The following is a 26,772-nucleotide window of genomic DNA, read 5'->3' as shown; positions in this document are numbered from 1 at the left end:
TCAAAGATTCACATTGAGTATAGGACAACTGTTCTATGAAGAGGGGCACAAGCAAATACTTTCCTTTGAACTCCAAGAACATATTCCAAGACAAACTTATGCAAAATCCAGTCCCTAGAAAAAATTTGTATGTATTTCTCTAAGTTTCTATACCTCCGAAGTTTTGTTGTAGGTACTACAGAGAAACATAAGGTTACTTATACTTAGAGTTAGAGATCAAATCCAGCTACAACAATTCGAAAGCACCGTTCATTTTGTTCCAGAACATCAGAGCGAATTCCTTTTGATACTTGGTCTCTTTGTTGTGCCACTTTCGTGCACAACATTCTTCACCAGCACTTCCGAGCCATCTCAACGTGCTTCTCTGTGGGTCATAGCACAAGTCCGGTACATATGATTTTGTTTCCTGGTACTTCGGAGCTGTGGCTTAGCGCTTTTTCTAAAAATTTATATAGTCAAGTAACTGCTCTATTTGCAGCAGTAGTACTGAGCAATTGCTTTTTATTGGTACTTCTGAGCTGTTCTATCCTCATAGAAAAGATGCTACATTTTTGTGTTTGGAATGTCTGCTCACTTTTCCATCGTACTTCCGATTACTATATTTAGTTCCTGAACATTTTATTGGTTGTTCAAAATTATTTGATTTGATTTGGTAGTTTTGGCTAGTTTTCTACTTGTGCTTCTGACCCATTGTTACTTTTCAGTAATCGGTAGAATTTTTACTCTCACCACCTCTCTATAATCTCTACCATGCTTGTTTGTGCCTGCAACCGTTTACTAATATCTCAAGTCATTCCACCCACTCATTTCATTCACTGCTAGCTCTCCACTCCACAAACATCCCATTCGACTCCACTCCATCAAGGAGAGATCCAAAGCAAGAAAAGAAGAAGGAAGTGTTGGGTGATTCCTGATATGCCGAAAACATATATATATATACTTTTTGCTATATGGGTGCTACTTGTAATCTATTGCTGAAACTATGTTGATCCAGTGCCAAATGACATTTGTTGTTTTCTACTTATTTTTAGAATTTATAGAAAAATATTTCTCGGGGAGAAACAATAAAATTGAAATACGCCGCAGTTTCAACACCAAAAGGTCGCAATGGGCAGGAGCACCCCCGGGAGTCACATGTCGTCTACGAGGCCTCACCACTTGAGAAAGGCCTTGGTTGTGCCAGAGGCTACCTGTAGACACTGGATATCACCTCTGCCAGCTCCCCCCCCCCCCCCGGCTGTATATACTCAAAAACAATTGCCATATTTTTACGTGTTTTTCTGCCCCTCCCCACTTGCCAATTCGAGCCAATATCGGTTCATCCCTATTCTGGCACTATGCTAGATATGGAATTCACCATATTTTACACTCTCCAATGACCCCTTGTTGCTCCCATGATGATGCGGGAGTAGTCCTCTCTCGAGGATGAGGGTTTGTAATAGTAGCTATGTATTCTATGGTTCGCTCTCTCTCTCTCCCTTGATCATGTTAGCTTCCAGTCTTTATTGTGATCATGGGCGTTGATATTGGAGTTGAACCATGCATGTGATGTATCCCATCCTATTCTCGTTGTGTTTGATTGAATCTTGATCATCCTATGAGTTTCCTTTATTGGACTGAATCTTTTGGGAGCCTATGAGACTTTATACGATGCATATGTAGTATAATTTTTCGAGACACCCGTAGTGACATTGGGTGTGACCCTAGGTATTTACATTAGAACGATAAATATCGGGAGGTGTTTTTCTAATATTATTTATTAGGCTTCCCGAGGTTACATAGGGGTGTCCCCTATCGATGTTGAGAGTTGGCACTAGCAAAACTATGAACCCTAGGTCTTGTTTACAAGCATTGACATCATTTTAATCACGTTCACTTGTTCTTACCTTTTTATTTTATTTATTTATTCATAAATGTAAGAATACATTTACCATCCATATTATCCATCTATCATATTATTTTCGCCGAACTAGTGGACCTATGCAGTTGACAACACTATTAGGTGCATTATGGCACCGGAGACTAATTGTATCTTGATTGCACGGTAGTTTGGGAGGGAATACTTTCCAGCTGCACCTCCCACAAATTGATAAATCTTAGGTCATTCACTTGAGGGTAATTGATGTTTTCCTACAATCCTATCGCTTGAAGGCCCAACAAAGTCTTCTAGAATAGAAGTGTGTAGTAGACATCAATTTCATGCTCACTTGTTGATTCTTGGACAACAATGCTATCGCTTGAAGGCCCAACAAAGTCTTCTAGAATAGAAGTGTGTAGTAGACATCAATTTCATGCTCACTTGTTGATTCTTGGACAACAATGCTACCTCTTGAGCACTGCGTTGGATTTCCCCGAAGAGGAGAGGATGATGCAGCAAAGTAGCGTAAGTATTTCCCTCAGTTTTTGAGAACCAAGGTATCAATCCAGTAGGAGGCCACGCACAAGTCCCTCGTACCTGCACAAAACGATAGCTCCTCGCAACCATCGCGATTAGGAGTTGTCAATCCCTTCACGGCACTTACGAGAGTGAGATCTGATAGAGATGATAGATAATATTTTTGGTATTTTCGGTATAGAGATGCAAAGCAAAAAGTAAAAGGCAAAGTAAAAACAAAGCAAGTATAAAAGTGATGGAGATTGATATGATGAGAATAGACCCGGGGGGCATAGGTTTCACTAGTGGCTTCTCTCAAGAGCATAAGTATTCTACGGTGGGTGAACAAATTACTGTTGAGCAATTGACAAAATTGAGCATAGTTATGAGTATATCTAGGTATCATCATGTATATAGGCATCACGTCCGAGACAAGTAGACCGAAACGATTCTGCATCTACTACTATTACTCCACTCATCAACCGCTATCCAGCATGCATCTAGAGTATTAAGTTAAAAACAGAGTAACGCCTTAAGCAAGATGACATGATGTAGAGGGATAAATTCATGCAATATGATAAAAAACCCATCTTGTTATCCTCGATGGCAACAATACAATACGTGCCTTGCTGCCCCTTCTGTCACTGGGAAAGGACACCGCAAGATTGAACCCAAAGCTAAGCACTTCTCCCATTGCAAGAACTACCAATCTAGTTGGCCAAACCAAACGGATAATTCGAAGAGACTTGCAAAGATAACCAATCATACATAAAAGAATTCAGAGAAGATTCAAATATTATTTATAGATAAGCTGGATCATAAACCCACAATTCATCAGTCTCAACAAACACACCGCAAAAAGAAGATTACATCGAATAGATCTCCACGAGAGAGGGGGAGAACATTGTATTGAGATCCAAAAAGAGAGAAGAAGCCATCTAGCTACTAGCTATGGACCCGAAGGTCTGAAGTAAACTACTCACACTTCATCGGAGGGGCTATGGTGATGATGTAGAAGCCTTCCGTCGTGGATGCCCCCTCCGGCGGAGCTCCGGAACAGGCCCCAAGATGGGATCTCGTGGATACAGGAAGTTGCGGCAGTGGAATTAAGTTTTTGGCTCCTGTTCTGATCGTTTGGGGGTACGTAGGTATATATAGGAGGAAGGAGTACGTCGGTGGAGCAACAGGGGGCCCACGAGGTAGGGGGCGCGCCCTAGGGCGGGCGCCCCCACCCTCATGACCGCCTCGTTTGTTCCTTGGAGTAGGGTCCCAAGTCCCCTGGATCACGTTCGGTGAGAAAATCACGTTTCCGAAGGTTTCATTCCGTTTGGACTCCGTTTGATATTCCGTTTCTTCGAAACACTGAAATAGGCAAAAACAGCAATTCTGGGCTGGGCCTCCGGTTAATAGGTTAGTCCCGAAAATAATATAAAAGTGGAAAATAAAGCCCAATATAGTCCAAAACAGTAGATAAAGTAGCATGGAGCAATCAAAAATTATAGATACGTTGGAGACGTATCAAACCACTAACTCGTCTTTCTTGAATCTTTGCTCATCAAGTTCACCACTTTCACCACAAGATGGTCTTTGTGAGAGAGTATTCGCTTGGATTCTCGAGAGAAGCTTGGTATACGATCTTCAAGGAGTTATTATCAAGTGGCCTTGCTTGTGCTTAATAGTCCACGAAACGGGCCAGAATCGGCCAAAACTGCGAGTGTTGATGACCAACACGTAAGGGCACCTTGGGGTTCGTCAATCGTGGAAATTACTCCGGGACTCCAAAACAGTGAGTAATAGTCCACGGAACGGGCCAGAATCGGCCAAAACTGCGAGCGTTGATGACCGACACGTAAGCGCACCTTGGGGTTCGTCAATCGTGAAATTCACTCCAGGACCCCAAAACACTGAGTGACACTAGAAGGACACTAGAAGTTACTCTTCACTAGTGAGCACATCCTAGATGGTTACGTGTCACTTTTGTTCCTATCAAGTTCTACGTGTGAAGGACACTAGAAGTTTGTACAGGTCCGGAGATAACCGACTTTGTGAAGACTACCCTTTACGGGGCATTTAAGTGCAAATTATGATGGAATAGGTTCGTTGTGCTTCATGGGCTGCTTGGTGGGCATCACAACCGAAAGTAATGAATCCTAGAGCATCTATTTTTGATGGATGTAAGAATTTTTTTTCTCTGATAAAAAGCACAAAAAAAGAAAAAGGTTCATGCATTTACAAACAATTCAGTGATTTTGGAAAAAAAAACACCATCAATTTTGAAGAAAACTTCACAAATTTGGAAAAAATGATTTTCCAAAAAGTTCATCAATTTTGAAAAAACGTTCACAACTCTGAAAAAAGTTCAGAAATCTCAAAACATTTCATCGATTTTTAAAAACAATTCATCAAATTTGATAAAAAAATAGTTCACATTTTTTAAAAAGCTAATCAATTACAAAAAAAATCAGGGATTTGAAGAAAATGTTTTGAATTTGCAAAAAGTTAACGCATTTGAAAAATAAAATAAAATATAGTAAGTAAAAAGGAAAATGGAAGAAAAAAACCGAATACGAACCACCCAGAAAACCAACCAGCGAACTGCGAACAATAGAAAGAAGAAAGTAAAAAAATGAGTAAATGGGCCCACCTCTTGAGTTGAGGTGTCCTAGTTGGTTACTACTATTCGAACTGAAGGAGGAGGTCTCTTGTTTGACTCACGGCGCCCGCCTATTTTTTGAAGGTTAACAGAAAAGAGAAGGAAAGAAAAGGTGAATGGGCCGGCCCAGGGCAGAGGGGCGGTGTGCGCCATTTGCAAATATCGAAGGAACAGACACTTAAGGTGCCGAATAAGTAATGTGTTTAGATGGATCATAAATAATCAAATGGTACTAAGTTGAGACGATGAGGTAGCCGTTTTAACCGTCTTTTGCTAGCAAAAAATAATGGGTTTATGAGTTGTTTGGGACACCTTTTATGATCTACAAGTGCTTCAAGTGTTGCTAGATGTGCGATTTCCTCTTCTTGCAATGATCGAAGCTCCCAAAAACATGCCTTCATGATCTACTAATCGCTGCAACAGTACCCATGCCGGCACCCCTCATGACTGCTACATCAACATTTACTTGGTTCCTTGTCAACTGAGTCAGCCACGATGGGGGCACAGTTTCGGTCGCCCTTGTCGGCTTGTCAAAAATTTGAAGATCATTCAAATAAGCTCCAATGACAAGATGTGTTGGCAGTGGACTTTGAAAAATATCTACATAGATCGCTTTTCTTCTCGCTCCCCAGATTGCCTCAAGTGTAACCACCATCCGAATAAATTCACTGTGGGCAAAGAATCATGCAAGGCAAAGGTAAAGGTTTTTCCATTAGTAATCTGAAGCTGGCACATTTGTTCTACCAAGCCCTCTTTTTTTAAGATCAAAGCGAAAGCTTTATTACTTAACTAATCTTAGGCATGTCTCCCAAGACACATACGCCCACTTGGGCTGGTACATCCGACTCCCATTCCATGAAATGGAGAGGGTCACACACACGGCCAATATTGGCAAGTTCAAGGGCTACAGAGTTCGCAGTACATCTACAAACAGATATAGTAAACTTGGAGAACCAATGTTTAAGTTGGTACTTCATGTCTTCGATGACCACTGCATACGCGGAGGAGTCCACTCTTTACAGGTCTAGTGCTTCAGCCAACAGCTGCGAATCCATTTCAAGCACCACACGGACAATGCCCAGATCCGTTGCCGTGTTGATAGCATGCGACATGGCCGCTGCTTCCGCGGCAAACACGTTCATAACATTCTCCTGTCTGCCAGCTCGAGCACACACAAGTGCACCATCTGTCATCCGCACCGCGACTCCCCAACCTGCATGGTTCTGGCCTGGCACAAAGGATCCATCAACATTGATCTTGTAGTCTTCTCCCCCCGGTGGCCACCACTTGTCCGCTGGCGGTTTGGCAGTCGGCTGACGGAAGATCTCCAGGTACTCAAGCACATTGGCTCTCGTTTGTCAAGCTACAACAGAGGCCGACAACGGCAACTTTCCTTCTCTGAGTTTGTTTCTATTGGACCACCATAGCCACCAAGAAGTTAAGATATGTAGGCGTTTTTGCTCACCTAGCCCCCAAAGATAGTCTAGCATTGCATGCACAGACCCAATCCTTTCGAGCTGAATGTGGTCACTCTCGAGTGCAAGCTCCCTCCACACGTCTTTAACAGCTTTGCACTTGATGAAGAGGTGAGCCCCGTCCTCATCAGCTCTCGCACAAAAGAGGCACTTTGTGTCTGCAATGGGGATGCCCCTCCTTGAAACATTTGTCCGCAGCGCAAGAGAGTCATGCTTCAGTCTCCACGTGAACATCGGAATGTTTCTCGGACAGGGCATTTTCCACAGCCTTTTCCACGAGTCATCTTTGATCTCATTCAAGTTCCCTGCAGCACTTGAACTCCCCCCCACTCCTCCAACCTTCTTCGTTTTCTCCAGCTGAACTTGGAGTTTGTATGCACTCTTAACCGAGTGGATGCCTTTCGTCTCATAGTTCCATGCAATGAAGTCTTGGACACCTTCTCGCAAGGGAATCCGCAGGATGTGCGACGCATCATCGAGCCAGAAAGTCTCACGAACGAGATGTTCATCCCAGTTACCCGTAGCAGGGTCGATAAGGTCACTAACCCACTCCAAAAGGCTATGACCGCGAGGTGTCATGACTCCCCGAGACCACGGTCGTGGCATCCATGGGTCGGACCAGATTTTGACTTGCTTACCATCCCCGATCCTCCAAATATAACCTTCTCGGAACAGTTGTAGACCGTGTAGGAGGCTGCGCCATGAGTATGAAATCCCCTCCCCTGGGTTTGCATCGAGAAGACAGCCATCAGGGTAATAACGGGCTTTTAGGACTCTTGCACACAAGGACTCTGGTGATTGGATGAGCCATGATATCTGTCTTGACAGCATAGCAAGGTTAAAACCATGCATATCCCGGAACCCTAGCCCCCCTGAGCTTTGGGCATAGTGAGCTTCTGCCATCCGATCCAATGAGTGGTGTTTTCTTTGTCCTGCTGGCTCCACCAGTAGTTGCCAATCAGTGAACTCAGCTCCTCGCAAAAAGACTTGGTTAAGTAAAAACAAGACATGGCAACCGTGGGTATGGCCTGTGCAACTGAGGTAACCAGCGCTTCTTTCCCTGGTTTAGCAATAAGTTTCTCTTTCCATCCATACACTCACAAATGCAAAGGCCTTTTTCATTGATTTACCGACATGAACCAGCAAGCCCAAATACTTTTCATTCCATGTTTCGCTTTGGATTTGCAGAGCACCCTTAACAGCATCTTTCACCTTGATCCTTGTGTTCGGACTAAACATGATTGCCGACTTCTCCAGATTGATACACTGCCCAGAACATTTTTCATAGAGGTCCAAAATCTCTCGCAGTGCTTGAGCTTCCTCTTGTTTGGCCTTAAGCAGGAGCATGGAGTCGTCGGCAAATAAGAGGTGCGAGACAACTGGTGTCGTCCGGCAAATCTTGACGCCACTCACCCTGCCGGATGCTTCAGCTTCATGCAGCAGCGCCGAAAGCCCTTCAGCACAGATGACAGATAAGTAAGGCGAGATTGGATCACCTTGCCTGAAGCCCCTTGAGGGAGTGAACTGTGTCGTAAGTCCTCCGTTGATCTTGATCTGGTATCTTACTGTAGTGACACAATTCATTACCAAATCAATCCATCGACCCTCGAAACCCAGCTTGGTAAGCATGGCCCGCAAGAAGTCCCACTCTACTCGATCATAGGCTTTGCTCATGTCCGCTTTTACTGCTGCTATCCCTTCATTTCCCTTCTTTTTATTCAACAAAAAATGAGATAACTCGTAGGCAATGAGGACATTGTCCGTGATCAGCCTACTGGGAACGAAAGCGCTTTGGTTATCCGAAATGATGTACGGAAGAACCAACTTGAGACAACTAGAGATCACCTTGGACACCAACTTGTACACAACGTTGCACAAGCTAATCAGCCGCAAATCTTTGATACTGCTAGGGTTTTTCACTTTCGGAATCAGGACGACCACAATGTCATTCCAACCCTCTGGCATTTCTCCTCCGTTTAGTACCGCTAGCACTTCCTCCACCACCTTATCCCCCATGAAATGCCAGTGTTTCTTGTACACAATGGAGGGTATGCCATCCGGACCAGGTGCCTTGAGATCTCCAATGTGGTCAAGAGCCGCCTTAATTTCCTCGTGTGTCACTTCCGCTTCAAGGATTGCTCTCATAGCACTGGTGACACGGGGTTGGACTTTATCAATGAGTTCCGCGGTACGGTTCCCTTGGGCCGAGGAAAAGAGGTCCTGAAAAAAAGAACAAACATAGTTATTAAGCTCCTCTCCTTCCTTCACCTCCGTTCCATCCTCCCTCCTCAACTTCTTCACCCTATTTGCTTTCCTCCTTGAAGAAGACACAGCCATGAAGCATCTGGTGCTTCTATTGTTGTCCTTTAACCACGAGACATGAGATCTTTGTTTGGCCTTGATGTTCTTCTTCTCCTCCAACTTTTCTACTTGGCATCTCAATTTTGCTTCTTCTCTAACTTTCTCTTCACTCACCGGAGCCCTCATACAGGTTTCTAGAGCACGGCGAGCTTGCTTCAATCGCTCCTCCAACTCCCCAGCCACCTCTTTCCCCCATTTCGTCATCCACCCTGCTACACATCGTAAACCAGCCGATACATCACCTCCTCCCCCCATACAGCCTTCCTCCCAAGCCGCTTGAACTTGCTCGCTGCACCCCTCCTCCTTCAGCCACCACGCCTCGAAACGAAAGCCCCGATCGCCCCCCGGCCTTCTGCCAATATTTCCATGAGTACATACGATGACCGGTCTGTGATCAGAGTGACGAGAGGTGCCGTTAAGGACGGCGAACTCGGGAAACCACTTGCCCCATTGAGCATTTGCCACTACTCTATCCAGCCGCTCACAAATGTACGTGTCCACCTCCTTGCTATGGTTTCTCCATGTAAACTTATCGCCTTCATATCCTAAATCAGAAAGCTCACAGGATTCCAGTGCTTCACCGAAGTTGTCTAGGAGACGCTATGGACGATCACCCCCTCCAATCTTCTCATCCCATGACAGGATTTTGTTGAAGTCACCCAAACATAACCAGGGTCGGCCACTTTGATGTTGTTGACCCAGGATTCGCAGCATTCAACATGTCTCCACCTTCCTTCCGGTAGCAGATTCTCCATAGACTCCCGTCAGCCTCCACACCCTACCATTTGATACGTCTCCAACGTATCTATAATTTTTGATTGTTCCATGCTATTATTTTACTTGTTTTGGATGTTTATGGGCTTTACTTTACACTTTTATATCATTTTTGGGACTAACCTACTAACCGGAGGCCCAGCCCGTATTGCTGTTTTTTTGCCTATTTCAGTATTTTGAAGAAAAGAAATATCAAACAGAGTCCAAACGGAATGAAACCTTTGGGAGCGATCTTTTTGGAACAAACATGATCCAGAGACTTGGAGTGCAAGTCAAGAAACAATCAAGGCGGACAAGAGGGTGGAGGGCGCCACCCCCCCCCCCTACTGGGCGCGCCTCCTATCTCGTGGGCCCCTGGGGTGTCCACCGACCTACTTCTTCCTCCTATATATACCCATGTACCCTGAAAACATCAGAGGCGTCCACGAAAAACTATTTCCACTGCCGTAACCTTCTGTATCCGCGAGATCCCATCTTGGAGCCTTCGACGGTGCTCCGCTGGAGGGGGAACCGACCACGGAGGGCTTCTACATCAACACCATAGCCCTTCCGATGAGTTGTGAGTAGTTTACCACAGACCTTCGGGTCCATAGTTATTAGCTAGATGGCTTCTTCTCTCTCTTTGAATCTCAATACAAAGTTCTCCTCGATCTTCTTGGAGATCTATTCGATGTAACTCTTTTTGCGGTGTGTTTGTCGAGATCCGATGAATTGTGAGTTTATGATCAAGTTTATCTATGAGAAATATTTGAATCTCCTCTGAATTCTTTTATGTGTGATTAAGTTATCTTTGCAAGTCTCTTCGAATTATCAGTTTGGTTTGACCTACTAGATTGATCTTTCTTGCAATGGGATAAGTGCTTAGCTTTGGGTTCAATCTTGCGGTGTCCTTTCCCAGTGACAACAGGGGCAGCAAGGCACGTATTGTATTGTTGCCATCCAGGATAAAAAGATGGGGTTTATATCATATTGCTTGAGTTTATCCCTCTACATCATGTCATCTTTCTTAATGTGTTACTCTGCTCTTTATTAACTTAATACTCTAGATGCATGCTGGATAGCGGTCGATGTGTGGAGTAATAATAGTAGATGCAGGCAGGAGTCGGTCTACTTGTCACGGACGTGATGCCTATATACATGATCATGCCTAGATAACCTCATAATTATTTGCTTTTCTATCAATTGCTCGACAGTAATTTGTTCACCCACCGTAATATTTATGCTATCTTGAGAGAAGCCACTAGTGAAACCTATGGCCCACGGGTCTATCTTTTATCATATAAGTTTGCCATTTACTTTTATTTGCATCTTTATTTTTCCAATCTATATTATAAAATACCAAAAATATATTTATCTTATCATATTATCTCTATCAGATCTCACTTTCGCAAGTGGACGTGAAGGGATTGACAACCCATTTATTGCGTTGGTTGCGAGTTCTTGTTTGTTTGTGTAGGTGCGTGGGACTTTTGAGGAGCCTCCTACTAGATTGATACATTGGTTCTCAAAAACTGAGGGAAATACTATACGCTACTATTGCTGCATCACCCTTTCCTCTTCAACGAAAACCAACGCAAGCTCAAGACGTAGCACCATCCTCCTCCAGCACGTCCACGTCTACATGCCTCATGCCGTACGACCTCAGCGACACATCCACTTCCCTTCTCCAGAACAATTGTACCCCCCTACTCCTCCCTTTCGAGCCCCACGCTGTCATGTGCGCCACCCCTAGCATCCACCTAAACCTCTCCAACTCCTTCTCGGACATCTTCGTCTCCGCAAGAAAAAGAACATCGGGCTCCTCCTCCCTCCCCAGTTCGAGGAGGCTATGAACTGCCGGGCCATTTCCCAAACCCCGGCAGTTCCAACCGATTAGTTTCATTGTGCGCGGCGGGGCTGCATGGACAGCCCGTCCGATCTTGCATCAAGTGTCGCCACCACATCACTTCCTTCTTCCTCTATCTTACCCTTCTTGCTATCATTCCCTTCCTCCTCTTCCATCCCCCCCTCTTCAACCCTAACATCGCATCCCTCTCCTTGTTGTTCTCTACCACCGTCCTGTCCCTCCCTTTTTCTTATAGCGTTTCCCCTCTGGGCCCTTGCTCGTACTATCTTGTCCCTTGTGCTCAACCTTTTGGTTTTTCTGATTCTTTGCTTCATTGCATTGGAGGGAGTTCCCCACTTCTGCCCCTGTCATCGCTGCATCTTTGCTACCGGCCTCGACACGGACACAAGTGTTCTCACCCTTCCCCAACTCCTCTGCTGCCTTCTCTACCTTACCTTCCTCCAACTCGAGCCTCCTAGGATTGCCAGTATTTTTTGGGTTAATCTTCTGTTTATGAGGGCTATTGACCTCCTCTCCTCCCTCATATTTACCCTGTCTGCCATCGCTGGCCTAGAATCACTCTTCTTCCAAGTCATACTGTCACTCCCGCTCCCTGAACGCCCACCCGAGCGACTGTATCCATAGTTCCTGGCTCCTCCACCACTTCTAGCCCAGCCCTCCACACCCCTTCGTCTGACCACCTCTCCTATGGCCCAAATCAGCTTTCAGCCATCTCCCATATTGCTGTTTATCCCCCTTCTTCGCCTTCATCGAACAGTCTTTCTCTCCATGCCCTATGATCCCACAAATATAGCAAAAGTCCGGGAGATACTCATACTCGAATCTGCACCAGTCTCGTCCTTCCTCTCCCTCCTCCTTCCCACTTTCTCCCTGCTCCATCTGATCCCCATCATTCTGTTTCTCCTCATCCTCTAAAGTGAAGCCTCTCATCGGTGGTTTATCAATCCTCATACGGATTTTAACCCAGAGGAACCTCCCTATAGCACTCCCATCAGCTCCAGTGCCCGCCTCAACAAACTTTCCAATGATATTGCCAATATCCTCCGCAGAGTCCACATTCATCATACCCAGGGGCAAATTGTAAACCCTAACCCAGATCGGGATATCATTGAACACATAGTCTTCGGGCCTCTTCTTTGGAACGTACTCTTCCACCACCATCAGGTCTTTATCGAACATCCATGGCCCGTTCTTAAGTGCCTTCTGCTTCCCCGACTCCTGATGGAACGTGAACAGGAATTGATTCACGCCAATCTCCTTGCAGTCGATACTCTTGATCGGGCACCAAATTTTTCCTAGGGTAAGGCAGATGGCGTCCGGATGAGCCAGCTTCTCCGACATCACTTTTCCCACAGCCTGCAGCAGCCAATCCTTGCCCTTCTCCTTCATCGAGCATCTGACTTTGGCTCCCTTCCTTTCCTCCTCTGACAGCTTCAGACCCCTCAACATGCCCGCAACTCCGTCCATCACCGCGTCTTCTCTCCTTTCCGCCCTGCCTCCTCCTAGGGTTGGTGGTGGTGTACGACCCCGCGCCCTAGGGAGCACGAGGAAGGCTTATGGTGGGATGGGATGGGAACAGTACAAACAATCGGACGGGAACCAAAGATCAAGGCTTCGCCGGACGGGAACGCAGAACCCTAATGCACAGGACGCCAGATCTCGATCGCCTCGCAATCGCCCCCGCAATCACCGGACCAGACGCTAACCGTCACCACGCGGGACGGACGACTCTTCTCCCAAGCCCTCTTGTGCCAACGCCCACACACTTTGTGCCATAGAACAATCCATGAGTCCATGCCTCCAGGAGTCTTCTGAACCGCACAAATAGGAAGAAGCCGAAGTGGCCATGTTTATGTGTTGAAGAACCTCTGACGTAGGGATCGAACGTTTGGATCAGTTTCGATCTTCAATCCAGGTCGTGAACGTAGCATCAAGAAGCTCGGACACCTGTATGGGGCTCTGTGCAAGGGACGGCGCTGGAGAAGAAAGGAAAGGCGCGGGACATGCTGTTTTGCAACCGAGACCCTACAATTTATAAAACTATCTACGTTAAAAAGGTAGTAGTACATATTTCAGTTTTCTAGTCAGTTGTCATTAAATTTCAGACACACCCACACTTGTTTCCAGTGAATTTCAGAACCTTTATTTTATTTTATTTCAGAACATTTTCACAAATTCATATACGTATTACGTAAAATATTCCACGTACAACTCCACAAATTAAATGTTATTCTCAACTACTACTAATCTACTATCCACAAATTACTGCTCCAGTGGATTGCTTCAACTGATGCCTAGTGCTTCTCAGCCACTCCTGCGCTGCTTGTGCTTGTAGATACTCGTTCTATAAACTCTTATAAGTTTTCGCAAAAAAAAAAAGAAGTAAACTCTTATAAGAGCAGTAATCTAAACGCTCTCATATTAGTTTAGGGAGGGAGTACAACTGTCCATGATGCGAAAACCAAACAGATGCGGGCCCATTTCTTTCTTCCAAAAAAAGTTACTTATAGAAACTAGTACACATGCACGTGCAACGCACGTATCATAATCTACAATAAAAACATCTATTTGAGTATATTTTCTCTTCTAGCGAGTTTTTTACCGACCCATTCAAATCTGTCTTATGCTCAGTGATATGAGCGCGCGTGTAACATAGGACCCATAAACATGTCTTCATATAACATTGATGATCACATAATTCTATTATAATTTGTTACATAATTTAAAAAAAACACAACTAAACACCATTATCTCTTGAAGGTCCATTTATTAATACGATCTATGGTGCTTCATCCGATGGATGGGATATTGGTTTGAGCTTCGTTCCCTTCGTACTTTAAAATATATATCAAAAACTTCCTCGTCAACTTCATTTCCTTCATACTTTAAAATATGAAAAAATATGTCTTACTCTAGTAAAGGGACATCATCAATCATACCGATGAACAAAGTTACTCTATTAAGTCATCGTTTGTTGGAGTGACAGTCGGTGAAAGGATAAATGATTGTGAGATGAGCTCAACTTCGGGTGATATGTTCGATGTTTTTGGGGGGGGGGGGGGGGGGTCTATCAATAATCATTCAATCTTTGGGGTCTGTGTTGTTTCCGTCATCTTTCAAGTCTTGATTTCTTGTAATATCATCATTTTATTCCTAATCCACTAAAATGACAGGTAGTTTTGTTCTAAAATATGTCATATGATCCTATAAAATTTTATGGGTCTATCAGAGTTAGTTAGTTTTGATAGACCCATAAAATTTATATCTCCGGTGAAGTACTCCATAAAAATTATATTACTTTACAAGAGGGAGTATTTCATAAAATTTACCATCCACGCACCACAAGATGACCTACAGGATTACAAAACATAAAATATATTCAGTTTTATTTAATTTTTATTGATATTTATACGAAACTTTTTAAACCATCAACTGATCATCATGATCATAACAAGCCGTGATGATTAAAGAAATGGCACCCAAAATCGAACATGCGCTATAAAAGAAAAGTATTTTTCTAGAAGATGAAAGAAAATTGGTTTGGACAACGCCACAGTCACTCACAATCCTTCTCTGGACACTGCTAGTATATACTGTAGTTGTACTAAAAAAAAGCCAGTCATTCCACCGCCCCTGTCTTTTCTCCTCCCTTCCCTAATCTTCCATGGTCGCCAGATCCCTCCCTCCATAGCCGGCGCTCCCTGTAAGGCCGCCCCTCCCCTTCGTCACCCACGCCGGCGGACGTGCATGCCCCTGCTCCACCTCACTCCTCCTTCAAATTCGGCCGTCGAAGTGCTCGAGGAGGCGGTCGAGCTTGGCATGCTCGCCGGCGACGCCGGCCCCTTACCGCACACGCCGGACTACCGACCTCTCAGGCGGGGGGCGCACGCCGACCCCAGGAAGAGAGAAGCGAAGATTTTGTGCCGGCTTCTTGCTCAGCTGGGAGTTTGAAGAGGACGGCCGTGGCCATGGCCTTGGAGGAGGTGGAAGTTCTCGTCCCCATAGAGAAGTTGTCCACGGATCCAAATCTGTAAGCAGAAAGAAAAGAACCTGATCTTGGATTTCTTCACTTGCGTTATTCAGAGTCATCCTAGTCCACCATACGTTCCCTTATTCAACTGGATGACCGCATAGACGGGGGAAGGCGGGGTGGTGTTGTGCTGGTGGCCACCGGGAGCTTCAACCTTCCCACCTACATGCACAAGCATGTTTGGTAAGCCGCAGCACCTGATAAATCTGTTTAGCAACTCTGAAGTGTTGTGTTAATATTAGAACAGGCTGAGAATCAGAACAAACAGATTACATATTACCCCATCTCTTGTTTCATACGTACAGAGCTTGCGAAGGATGAGTTGCAGCAGCGAGGGTAGTCGGTGCTGGGATGTTACTGCCTTAATGGATACATGTCGATGCTAACAAGAAGAAGGTACTATGCGGAACTGGAAATGTGTATGGGTTTGTGTTAACACCACATTCTCATGACCGAATTTGCAATTTGGGGCTGCTCATGACCTCTTGCCGTCTGCTCACCGGATTCGCCTCTGCGAATTGGCATGTTGAAGCTCGTCTTTCGTGATGGTTGATCCATGCATAATAACCTGATTTTTCATGTTATCAGTACATGCGTATCATTGGATTTTCGCCGTCACATAAGGTACTTTCAGTTCGGATGATGTGTTCATTTGATGGACACATTCTTGTGTTCTTGATACAGGCAATGCAGAAAGGTCATCAGCGTACCTTGACCATTCTCTCAAGAGTTAAGAATTCTTTTGTGCAAGGACGGCTTAGCTGATCAAGGTATGTGACAATGATTTTTGTTGTTGCAACACAGTAGTGTCTTCTCTCACATTGTTGGATCACCAATTGTATCAGTACTATAACACTGTATATAAATCAGTTGTTTACGACTTGCGTTTTGTCTCAGGAAGTGTCAAGGTAATGCTGCTATGTGGTTCTGACCTGCTCGAGTCATTCAGCAAGCCAGGGGTTTGGATTCCAGATCAGGTACAAAACTTGAACACTTTTTGGTACCGAAAGGGGATGGGAGCAACAAGTCTGAATCAAAGAGTATGTTTTGAATCTTCGTTGCATTGCACAATATTTTTATTGTTCTAAGAAATTCATGTAGGTGTATATGGAACATTTCCTTGATGTGATGGTCGGGCATATTTGTTTACTAAATCATACTTCCAGATTACCTTTGTCGGCAACTCTAAATATTTCTTAGATGGCTTACCACAAGCATTAGTCCTGCAAAAACATATACTCTAAACCGGTTCATGATAGATCAACAAAATGTTGTTGATGCTCTCACCTATTAGGAGATGCACATGAAAAAAAAAAGATATGCTAAAGTTGCGTAGTTCCAACAAACAGACATTCAAATGCATCATTTTGTACTCAGGGAGCAGGAAGTGCGACTTCTTTAGTTTTCAGAATTAGAATGGATCACGTGTACTCCAGATGTTTTCAGTTTAAATAATCATGCACATTCTCAATCATGTGGTGTGCAAAAGTGGGTTTATACAGATTTATACAATTCATTGTAACATCCTGGAGCTGGATAGATGCTATATTACTTTGTAGAACGATTGTGTTGGTGGTCATGTTGATGGAACTTGATATAGTAAAGTCACTTTCCTGTATTTACTTGATATAGTAAAGGCAATTTGTGCAACACAAATCCAGTTTCATTATCCTCATATAGTCAGTATGTAAAATGAACGGCTTATAGCATTTTGCTGTGCAACTGTTTATTAGTTAGAACTCTATTATCAAAAATCTAATCATGAGTAATGCTGCAACAGTCGACGGAAGAAGTCGAACCTGAAGAAGTCCTCGGAAGAATCACAGCTGCGTGTGCCCGGCTGGTTCAGGGGACGCGACAGGCGCTGGCGCCCTGCCCCGGCGGGCGTGTGCGCGGCGGCGTGGGTGCCAGTGCAGGGCGGGCGCGGCGGTGCGGGTGTCGGGGCAGGCTCTCTCCTGGGCACTGGCGATCTCGCAGGACGGATGCCACGCTACGAGCGGCAACAATCGGCGATGGCGATCGTGCACGGAGGTGACGGGACGGTGCAGTGCGGCGTGGTCGCCGCGCAGGCAGGAGACGCCGTTGGTTGGCGGCGTATGTGCCTGGCGGTGAGGTCAAGGTCAAGGGCGTAAAGTTCCCTTAGCTTGCGATCTGATTTTCCGTGATTGTAGGGGACGCTGGGCTGGTTGTTAGTTTGCGATCTGATTTCCGTGATTGTAGGGGACGCGCGGGGCTGGTTGTTCGACTACTACTCTCCTGGTGAAGTACGGTCAGTCATTGGTAAATGCTAAGTGCACAGGTATTGGATTAATGATGGCCGTTAGATTGAGACTTGTTGGCCTAATCGTGTGGTGCTGATTGGCTCGTGCGTTATTGTGGGACTAATTGCGGATGCATGTAAGAAAGTTTTTATTTGATTGTTTAATAGTAGTAGAGATACAGTTTCAGATTTCCATTTCTCTTCAGTTACCTACACCAACATACAAGGTGGTCTCCAAGTGTGTGTGTGCAGCTGTTACTGGATAATGCTCATCTCCACGATGGCTATAGGTGTTATCTTGCTAACCAACACGGGGAAGGGTACGATCACTTCCACACAACCGACTGACAAATTAAAGATTACCACCCCAGTTATAAATCCATTCAACCTCTTTCTTTCTGTACTCCCTCAGTTCCTGGATATAGGGAGTAATATACATCAGTTGTTGCTGTTTATTCCTTCAGTTAAAAACGTTGAACATACTCATCCGCAAAAAAAAAAAAAAAAAAAAAAAAAAGCGTTGAACACACTGCATGTTCCTTCAGTACTTGCATAATCATAGCTACCAGAGGGGGTCGATATTGTGTCGACTGGAAAACAAGAGTCTGCAACGAGTGCCAAATGCACAACCGTCGACCGTAGCAGTTTGGTTAAGATTGCCTGTACAGGTGGATGGCTAGCAATCCCATCTGTGATCTTTAACCATCCATTGCCGATTGAACGCTCCAAAACGCAAGAAGGCTGCGGGCATTCATGTTTGCACTGCAAGGAAGACTCATCAAGCAAGAAGGCTGGACCTCCACTACTCACTCCAAGACCTTACACTACATGCCTGCAGTACTCAACGGAGGGACAGCATTGTTTATGACTCGCCGAGATAAAAAAAAAATGCTAACATCAGCTCCATGGTACATATTCAGTGATACATCCTAATCCTTCTTCAGCAACACCCCGACTAGGGTCCTGAGTGTGTCAAGTACATGATGCATTCCCTGGAGGTGGAGTGGAAAGGCTGGTGAGGAACTGGGCTCCTGAAACACAAGAAAACAGGGCCTGAATAACGAAAGGAACGGTAGTGACACTACTAGTGTAGGCAAAACATAAATGCATGTTATGTATCAGATGGTAATGTGGGCTACCTTCTGAACCTTGAATGCTAGAGGAAGGAAAATAAAGACATTGTAAGGTTTAAGTTACAAAATCCATAGTCCCGGGGATCACTGTCATATAATGATCTAGATGTTGTAATCTCAACAAGCAGGAAGCTCTATCATGTTTACCTTGCAACAACCGTCGAAACCTCTATCAATACTGCAAGAACTGCCGAGTGGACACCAGAACTCCAAGTCATGTACTGAAGCTTGTTTGGCGAAATGGTCAATGGACAGAAAATCCTGACACTTGTGGAAGTCCGACAACTATTATCCCTTACTTTGGCCAACATCATTCTCAAGGCTTCAACACTAACCCACTTGATGCCGGGATCCCATTGCTTGTCCTTGTCTCCAGGACAGAAATACATGTATCGCACTTGTTGGTCCTTGTCTCCACGATTAAAACCTTCTCGGCTCCACAGTAAGATTTGACGGGAAACACGCTCGGTAGGCAACTGCAGTACAATAGATGTCGTAGTGCGCCCGTCCATTGATAGATGCGATCACCTGAACAACCTGGAAACGATTAATCAAAATCTCAAGTGCTTGCTCCAGTATATATATTTGCAACAGTTGCACCTTCTACCGAACTCAAGCAAGTACTCTGCCCAGGAGCAAATAATAAGCTGAATAACCACTTCCTTTCAATGCTTCCAAGCTTAATAATTGACTATCAATTGATATAAGCTGCAAGAACCGCAACAACTTTCCTGGATCCCATGGAAATAAGGGTTTATTCCGCGTCCAAACTCCAAAGTGTTGCAGCTGAATGTGTTACCTTCTGCATTGGGAAATTATATAAGAATATGTTGAACCGAATATATATCTATTTGCTGAAAATAGTTGCACCATCGTGTGTTTACGGTCAGTATTGCTAGAGATCGAACACATGAAATTTTGTAGCTCACACTGCTTCTCCAAGGATTGAACTGAATCATCCTCATATGCATCGCTGGTTACTGTGAGGAGACAAAAGAATTCCTGAATCGGTGCAAGAGAAAATTGACAGCAACACGTGTGTCCAAGGTATCCTCCATAATGTTCAGCTGTTGACACAGAAGAATAATTAAGTGGCCAGCTTCAGTGACATACATGTTCATCTTCACCTCTGTTTGACATAAGCTAGTGCGGTCCAACACTTGGCGGGTGCTGAACTTGGTGGCAACAGATGGCTGTAGTAGTGGATGGCCCAGCAAGAACTCCTTGGGTGTTGGGGCCGCAGCTAGCGTATTAACCCGCCCTGGACTAGCTCTGCTGATGCAAAGGACTCCATCTTCTTCTTCTTTATTTCTTGAATAACGACGGTAGATGTGTCCAAATAACCACCCTTCACATGATTAACTGTTGCCAAGCAATCAGTAGCTATAACAAGCTTGCTGCATGAAAGATCCATGGCCAGTGAGAGGGCTTCACTGCTAGCCATTGCTTCTAGAATCTCCGGTGAGATCAGCCCTTGGACGACCATGGCCGATGCCCCCAGAAAGTTTCCTGCTTCATCTCGGCAGACCGCAGCAAATTAAAGCCCCCCCCCCCCCCCCCCCCCCCCCTGTCCTCATGACGGCCAATCGCTGCATCGACATGTATCTTACCAGTTGCCGGCAGGGGCGCAATCCACTTATCTGCAACTAGACTGATTTGTGCCTTTCCTGGGACTTCAGCTAAATCATCTAGATAGTTCTTGATAAAAGTGAACGTTGTGAGTGGTGACTTGCAATGATCCTCATGTATGGCTTTCCTTTGTGCCCACCAGATATAGCCCACAATGTCACAAGCATTCACACAAAACTTTGATGATCTGTCCAATACTGAATTTCAATCAGCCACAACCTTGCATCAACATGTCTGCACTCAATCAGAAGCTGATTATGTTTCCACTGATTGACCAGCTGGGCCAAGCCCAAGTACAGCCGCAAACAACCAAGGCCCAGTTCCAGGGGTTACGAGGGGTGTTACAACCTCACGCACGCAATGCAGAATTTGAACTGTAACTATAATCTTATGATAAGTGCTTAAGAATACGATGCAACAACCCCCTGGATGGAGAGACAAAAGATCATGCTGTTGTAGTGCAAATCCATCCACGTAAGTTTATTCAGTACGAAAAGAGTGACACGCCACTTGATAGATAGGAGTAGGACAGTGTGCTTCTTGAGCCATCTCAAAGGGCAAATCATCCAACCCCTTGTAAAGTGGGGCAAATCATCCAATCCCCCTCTCAAAGAGAAAGTAAACACTAACATCTACCGAGAATGTTGAATGTTCTGTGATTTTCTTTCTTTCTGTACCCTCTCACCCCCTGTATCTCTGGTATGTAACACCCCTGACGGTTGATAATTGTTAGAAGGGAGAGAGGGATTGGTGGAATAGTTGTTGTATTGCTTGAGCCTCGTGGGCATATATATAGGAGTACAATGATCTACTTGGAGTACAAGGCAAGCCAGAATATTTCCTAGTCTAACCTATGTTTCCTATACAATCACGTTACTCAACATCCCCCCGCAGTCACAACGGTAGCGATGCAGACGGTGAGACTGGAGAAGAATCCGAAGGCAAGCCGACGGACACCCCCCACAGTCGTAACGGTCGATGCATCGCGGAGTCGTGGCTGGAGTGGAAACCAACGAGGTTGCTCAAGCAGGCGGTAGCCCTTTGTGCCGTTTGTCGATGTAGCCGAGAGCGTGGGTGGTGGAGCCGTGGTCGAGGTAGCCGTGCGAAGAATGCCGTGGTTGATGTCGAGTCGGGGCAGCCGGTGTCGAGGAAGTCGCCGTGGAGCCGCGGGCGCAAGGGGGCGCCGAGTTAGCATGGGCGCAGTGGTGTCGAAGTAGTGGTGCGCCAGGAAGTAGATGATGTTGACGACGCGTCGCGGCGGGTTTGCCAAGCCCGGGGACACATCGTGGACGAAGGCACGCACCGGTGTTGCCAGCACCGGGCATGCGTAGACGGACGAAGACGAAGTTGACGAAGCGCCGCGCCAGGCTTGCCAGGCCCGGGGACACGTCGTGGACGAAGGCACGCGGCGGTGTTGCCAGCACCGGGCATGCGTAGACGAGGGACCTGCACGAGCTGTACACCATGTCGGAGAAGTCAGAGAGGCCAGCAGAGAAGGACTCGACGACGGTTGCGGCGCCAATCGGCGCGGGGCCAATGTCGCCCGCGGTTGTCGGAGTAGATGAAGCGGTCGGGGTAGATGACGGCGACGCTGGCGACGAACTGGTGCTGGACGAAGACAAAGGGGGTGGACGGGCGGCGGCGGCGGCTACAAAGGTAGCGGCGGCGGCGGCCAAAGAAGAGCGGCAGCGGCGGCCTGAAGGCGGCGGCGGCGGCTAGGTTAGGAGTGCGGCGGCGGTGTTCGACGTAGGCGAACCCTGACAGCATGACGAAGACCGGCGTGGACGGTGGCGTTCCCGCGCCAAGGGAGACGGTGCGGCGCATACCACGGGAGGTCGACGCGCGGTGACGGCGGTGGACCGCGGGCCGCGGCGCTACGGCCCGAAGGGGCGACGCGGCGGCGGTGGGCAGGTCGGGATGACGACGGAAGACCTCGGGACGGTCGCAGGGACCGCGGGCCGCGGTGCTATAACCCGAAGGGGCGGCACAGCGGCGGAGCGCGGGGTGGTGCAACCGCGTGGACGGCCTCGAGATGGCGGCGTGGACCGCATGCCACGCTCGCTACGGCCCGACGGGGCGACGCAGCGGCGGCGCGAGGGTCGGTGCAGCCACGGGGACGGCCTGGAGTGGACGACCTCGGGGCGGCGGTAGACCGCGGGCCGCGGCACTACGGCCCGAAGGGGCGACGCAGCGGTGACGCGGGTCGGTGCAGCCGGGAGGAGAACCACGGGGCGGCGGCGCTGCGGCCCGACGGGGCGACACAGCGGCAGCCCGTTGCTCGATCGACGGAGGGGCGCGCTGAACTCGGAGACGATCTTCACGGGACCTGCGAAGGCGCGCGTAACCGACGGGCCAGGTCGGTCGCGCGGCATAGATGAGGCTGATAGCGGCGGCGAGCGGGTGATCAAGCCGATCGCGTGCGAGGTCGGGGACACCGCTCGGTGAAGGCGTGGTGGCGGCGGAGTCCGAGATGAAGCCGGCGGCGGCGGGCGGCAGGGCGGCTATGATTGGCCGCCGCATGGCGCGAGGCCGCCGGGTCGGGGTGATGCAGGAGTCCCGGTCGGAGCAGGCGGTGACGGCCGGCGTAGATCGACGGGCGGGCCGTCGCGCGAACGGCGGCGGTGAGGGGCCGCCGCATGATGCGAGGCCGCCGGGTCGGGGCGACCGGCGGGTAGACGCGTGGACGACGCGCGAGGCCGCCAGGTCGGTGAAGACGCCGGTGTAGTCGATGCCGAAGTCGGAGTAGAGGCGCACGGGGTCGACGGCGGCGGTGGGCGACGCAAACCGGATCACAAAGACCGGAAAACCAAAAAGTAGACGCCGATCAAAGCGACCGGCGAGAGAGAAAACCCGGATCAAAGGATCGGGAAAAAGACTCTCTAGGGCAGCCGGTCAACACGACCGGCGGGCGAACCCTAGGTACGGGCGGCGCGGCCCCCGGCGGCGGTCATGGAGGCCGACCGCCCCGGGGGCGGCGCGCAGGTGCGGAAGCGGTGGCGGCTAGGGTTTAGGATCGACTTGCGATAGATACCATGTTAGAAGGGAGAGAGGGATTGGTGGAATAGTTGTTGTATTGCTTGAGTCTCGTGGGCATATATATAGGAGTACAATGATCTACTTGGAGTACAAGGCAAGCCAGAATATTTCCTAGTCTAACCTATGTTTCCTATACAATCACGTTACTCAACAATAATAAAGGTTCAGGCAGGCATAAGCCCGCCGTTGATGCGTCAAAAAAAGATAAGATTATTCAAGAAAAAGGATGTCATTTCAAGAATCTGGATGCTTGAAGAAATTTTAAGAAAGTTATACGTTTACATGGAACTGAAACCACGCGTATGGAGATAACAGAGAACTTGAGATACTAGTATATCATTTACTTATATGCACATGCCAACCATGAGGATAATCCCTAAAGACAGATGAACCGAAAAATTGCACCACGACTAGCAGTAGATCATATCCTTTGAAAGAACCCTGAAGATGTCACCTCACCAAGCAATTGCCTTAAATCTGCTTGCACTTGTTATGCGCAGACTGAAACGATCAAAGACATCTCATTCAGTTTGCGGGTGCGAGAGTTCAGGCATTCAGCATATCAGGTTTGCTTTTCGTGCTGCCTTCAGAAAGTACTTTGAGATCATTCTTTCCTTTAAACTGTGATAATATGTTTGAATAAATCATAAAACGACTTTCTGCACAAACAACGAAATAGTAGGACGAAGCCATCAATTATCCTTACAATTTGCTAAAGTGTATCCTCTGCTGCACCCTACCACCTGCACATAGTTGAGCACCAGTTTGTCGAATTAGTGTGATGTACCAGTCGGCAAACTACACAAGACTGGCGTGCAAAAGGTCATGAGCAAAGCAGAAGCTGCTGCAATGCCTGTTATGATCAGCAGCAGCGGCTTTGCAGGACTTACAATCAGTCGACGCCTCCATGGCTCCGTTCAACTGAATAACATCAGTTTGTACCACGTCCAGTACCATCCCCACATTGTGTACCAAACCTGCCAGCTGCTGAAATCCGCGCTCAGCATCCTCGTTAACCTGACCTGTAAAAAAACTACCATTAAGCAGACCAAACAGAATGTACCGTGTCAATGTGGAAGTTTACATGCCCAGTAAATGAGATTAAATAGAAAACAGAGGTGAACTAGATAACTGTTCTGAAGTTTGTGTGAAATTTTGAAGGTATCCCAATGTTAGATCTATCAGTATCAGATGTAGTACTTGGGCTTCAGAGGCTTACATCTAGTGTCTGTAGAAGAGGGGTTCCGGCGGTGGCTAATGTTGTAGTGCTTGAGTTCTTCTTGTGCACGAGACGCTGAACTGGGAGGAAGAGGAACTGAAGGCATCCTCTTGGATGAGTGGTCATGCAATGCCATCAACACCAATGAGATGAAAAATGGATGTCAAAATTGAGAAATACACAATAGGTAGACACACATATTTTGTAACTAGTGAGAGACATGTGCTGTGAGTGAAACAATTAGCAGAAAGAAGATGGTTAGTTTTTAAATGCAGAGCCATTCAGGACGAACAGAGGTTGCATACAACAAACTGCATCTACAATACAGGCTTCAGTCCGGCAGATGCGGATAAACTACCAGAGACCCTGACCCTCATGCTTCAGGCTTTCAGTACATGTGCAACCACAACCATGGCAGGACAGGAGCAGTAGATTGATTGTTGATTCACAAGATGAAGATTGCACAATCAAGCATATAATCTGTTGGAAATTGCACCAGTTTCAGTCGGGTACTATTCTTTCTGCAGCTCACACAACAGCTAGTTGGCACGATTCTCTTATTCCAAGTTTCCAATCAGATAGTCAACCAACAGGCTTGCACCCGGATGCCGCCGCGGAAGCAGCGGGCGCACTTCCCCGGTAAAATTATGGACTTGTGTTCGATCCGGCCATGGAGCACACCAAGACCACTGAGGAGCTTGACGCACTACGCGATGAGCTGATGGTGATGGGGCTCAAGGGGGACAATAATCACGAGCAAATTGATGAGGTGAACACTTTGTAATGCTGGAATCACTTGAAAAACAACTCGACATCGTTGAAGTGCTGGTAGAGAAAAAGAAAAATTGAGGTCCGGGCCAAGAAAATGTGAGGGGATACACGCCACCCGCCCGCCCATGCATCTCCAGTTAAAGAGGCTAGTGCAACAAATTGTAAAACCACCCCCAACATCTGAAATTGGAAAGAAATTGAACAACGAGTAGAAACATTGGTTCAGTTACGACTGCGGCAAATTCAGTCATAGTAGCCTAAACCAAAAAAACGGAACACTGCACAAATTCAGTACAAGTATAAAAGAGCATCACATTCTTCTGAAGAGCACTGCAGAAGGTCCTAATGGATTTTCCACTATTTGATGGGGACAATCCTTTAGGTGGATTATACAAGTGAACTAGTATTTCCAACTGGCTCAAGCACCTGTTGAGTGTAAGGTTGATTACATGAGCCGCCACACCCACCAACAAGTAAGGAGCCCGCACCACCTCTGAAAACCACGGGACGTTGTACCCTAGACACCAAGCTATCGGAAGGGAGAGCTAACTACCCTCTCGTTTCGGGTTGTGGAACGCTGATTCTTCCTGCTGACGGCGAGATCACGTGTAAAAGACATGAGACAAATGACATCACCCTACGCCAGCGTCCAAGAAGCTTCACTTGTCTTGTGCGAAACATATTTTTACATTAGATAAACATTTCTTAAATGTCACATTTTTTTTCAAATGTCATCTAATTTTTTATTGAATGATAGGAAGCACTTTTTTAAACAATGTGAACAATTTTTCACATTGCATAAACATTTTCTAAAAATGTCGCAAACTTATATGTGGAACGTGCGAACATTTTTTTTAATTCCATGAAACATTTTGTTAAAACTGCACGAACATTTTCTACATTGTATAAACTTTTCCCACAATGCCGCGGATATATTTTTAGAATGTGTGAACATTTAACAAAGTCATGTACATTTTGTTTTTGAAAGTCAGGTAACCTTTTCTTAATCACATGGACCTTTTTAACATTGTATAACATTTTTAAATGAAATGTAGATTTTTTAAATTACATAGACATTTTATAAATGCTATCAATATTTTAAAATTATGCTAACAAAGAATTTAAATTATGTTAACTTTTTTAATCACTAGTGAATTTTCTAAAACAAATTAATTTTGTAAATATATGTATTTAGAATATTTTCGAAAAAC

General features: G+C 46.3%; 1 long non-coding RNA gene across 3 annotated transcripts; it reads left to right on the top strand.

The window, feature by feature from the left end:
- The first annotated feature begins 15,116 nt into the window (after window positions 1-15,116).
- Window positions 15,117-18,246, top strand: LOC123101843 (uncharacterized). 3 transcript variants are annotated; one of them, XR_006448608.1, is made up of 6 exons: window positions 15,117-15,466; window positions 15,567-15,696; window positions 15,819-15,909; window positions 16,198-16,283; window positions 16,411-16,490; window positions 17,294-18,244. It is a non-coding gene; the product is annotated as an uncharacterized lncRNA (long non-coding RNA). The 3 variants fall into 3 exon arrangements; XR_006448607.1 differs by having other exon boundaries at window positions 15,117-15,696; window positions 16,411-16,553; window positions 17,294-18,246; XR_006448606.1 differs by having other exon boundaries at window positions 15,117-15,696; window positions 17,294-18,240.
- The last annotated feature ends 8,526 nt before the right edge of the window (window positions 18,247-26,772 follow it).

This window comes from Triticum aestivum, chromosome 1B (genome assembly GCF_018294505.1).
Source record: "Triticum aestivum cultivar Chinese Spring chromosome 1B, IWGSC CS RefSeq v2.1, whole genome shotgun sequence".
In the NCBI taxonomy this organism is placed as follows: Eukaryota; Viridiplantae; Streptophyta; class Magnoliopsida; order Poales; family Poaceae; genus Triticum; species Triticum aestivum.
This window is presented reverse-complemented; position numbering and strand designations above follow the sequence as displayed.